Source organism: Panthera onca, chromosome B3, assembly GCF_046562875.1.
Source record: "Panthera onca isolate mPanOnc1 chromosome B3, mPanOnc1 haplotype 2, whole genome shotgun sequence".
Taxonomy (NCBI): Eukaryota; Metazoa; Chordata; class Mammalia; order Carnivora; family Felidae; genus Panthera; species Panthera onca.
Window position 1 is genome coordinate 130656468 of NC_138344.1, and position 2585 is coordinate 130659052.

Here is a 2585-nt window from a genome sequence, read left to right on the forward strand (position 1 = left end):
ACTCAGGGTTATAGTTCGGATTAAATAAAAGGTGCGTATGAGCACTTACCCCAGCATTCAGCGCATGATGGAAAATGTTATAACTATTAGGCAGGGAAAGAGCTGATTCCAACAATCAGAGTTGCATATAGACACATTTCCAACCACCAAAATGGCTCATTTAAAATTTCAGAGTCGTTACATGATGCCAATGGCTGCCTACCTCTCAGTCCTCATAATATGTTCGAGGCTGCAACTTGCTCTCGTATTATGTTTGGGTGACAGTGAAAGGGACAAATGGGGAAACCAAGGCAGAGTAGAGTGAATTGTTGTTGACCTAAGTGGTCCTACTAGCACCTCGGTGGCTCAGTCGATTGAACGTCCGACTTTGGCTCAGGTGTGAGTTCAAGCCCCACGTCGGGCTCACCACTGCCAGCATGGAGCCCGCTTCAAATCCTCTGTCTCCCCCCATCTCTCTGTGCTTCCCCCGCTCATGCTCTCTCTCTCAAAAATAAATAAACATTAAAAAAATAATAATAACATTTGCTTAAAAATAAAGAGAACTGTGGTGGAGAAAAAAAAAAAAAAAACTGAACAAATTCTACCCTTAGCTGGACTCACACAATGACTACTGACAGCCTGATTTTTAAGGTTTCAAATGACAGGTATTTAAAGCTAAAAAAAATAAAATAAAATAGATCCTAAACAGAATACTACTCATATTGCCCTGTATTATATAATCAATTAAATTTAAGACTAACCGCTATTTATTAAGTGCCTATTACAAACTGGGGACTGAGCTTGGCACTGATCTGTAATCTCAAACCCTCACATAATCCTACAAAGTGGATACTGTGTTGCCTATCTTAGACTCAGAAATGTTGCGTGACTTTCCCAGAGTCACACAGCTGGTCAGTGACATGGCCATGCCTTGAATTCTGGACCCTGAGACCATTCCCTTTCTCCTTATTTTATTCTGTCCCCTCGGGAACAGCCATTTTGAGCCATCTCAGGGAACTGAAGTAGAATTTGGATAGTTGACAGGCTTGTACCAATGCAAAAACAAAACACGAATGTGTTAGATAAATGCAAACCTTCATTCAATCACGCGAGTCAACAGGACTGCATGGGCTTGGATGTTCATGTCTGAACCCCGAGAAGTGAAGCTCGGGGCCCAAACTGAGTAATTGCAAAGCTAGATAAGAATGTGCAGGCCCAACCCGAAGGGGCTGGTGACCATCGGCGGGTAGCCCTTCCCAGCCCCACTCATCCAAGGGTGAGCTAGCAAGTAGGTGGGGACCTTGGATCTCACATCCCTTCCCAAATTCTGTTCTAATTATGTCCCTCACTGTCTGAATGAGCTTCCATTTATTCCAAAAGACTATTTTTGTGAACCCTCCATCCATTTAATAGCTCTCTAATCCCTATCCCCTTTTGGAATCTTTTTACTTAGATGCCACCCTGCTTTCATCTGCATCTACCCCTGTCCAGCCTCTTAGCTGGCCCCGGCCCCTGCTCGCTCCGCAGTGAGGGCAGTGCACAACCGTCTCCTTCCCCAAAGCCCAGGAACACTTCGCAGACAGAACCTCACTTCGAGCTAAGTGCTTCTATTATGAGCCGCACTATTCTTTCCCACTTTTTAAAATGCACTTAGGCTGACGTCCGCTGGGCAGGTTTAGGGAGTCAGCAGAACCATGTACCCACACTGTCCAAAGTCAGTCCCATTGCCCCCACTTTGCACCAATGAGGACACTGACCCTTGAGCACTTGCATAACCTGTCCAAGGTCACACAGCTCATAGAAGCCTGAGCTGGGGATCAAACTGTGATCTGAGCCTTCTAAGTGAGCTGTGCTACCGAAAATAGTCTGTCAGGTGCTTGGAACAAAGAGACTGGGTGCATGCTGGCTCCTTAATGAACTGTAACACAGAGATTCCCATGATCGTCGATTCCAGTGAGTTTTCTAGGGACAGGGGTCAAGGGGCAGAGAGTAGCATAAAGCCTCAGAGATCAGACTTTTGGAAATCAAATTTGGGTTTTGGACCACCTTACTGGTGAGCTTGAGTTCAGGAAAGTTGGTTACCCACCTCCAAAATGGTTGTTTACTTGCTTACTGAATGGCTCTCCACCAGAATATGTCCCCAGCAAACAGGCATCGTGGTCTGCTGCCTTCTCTCCACCCAGAACAAGGCCTGGCCCCAACTTGGTATTTAATAAATATTCATTGCCTGAGCACACACTTCTTTTCTGCCACCTTTCTTCCAAGGTAATCACGTCAAAGGTATTTGTTTTACTGCCCTGCACACCCCCCTCCCTCATAAATCTGTCATCATCATCAGGAGTTTCTGGCTGTCAGTTTTAGTAACAGAAAGATATTTGTAATTAACTACTTGCATCCCTGGTGAAGTGCATAGTTATCATAATAAAGATATCAAGCGATACTCCACACTTACTGAGAGCTTCCTCACCCTAAGTAAAAGCGCTCAGGCAGGTCATTCTCAGCACAAAAACCCCCATTTTACAGATGATACAATGAAGGGTCAAAGAGCAGAGGTAACTTGTCTGAGGTCACATTGTGAAGAGCCAGGACACCAATTGATTCTTTTT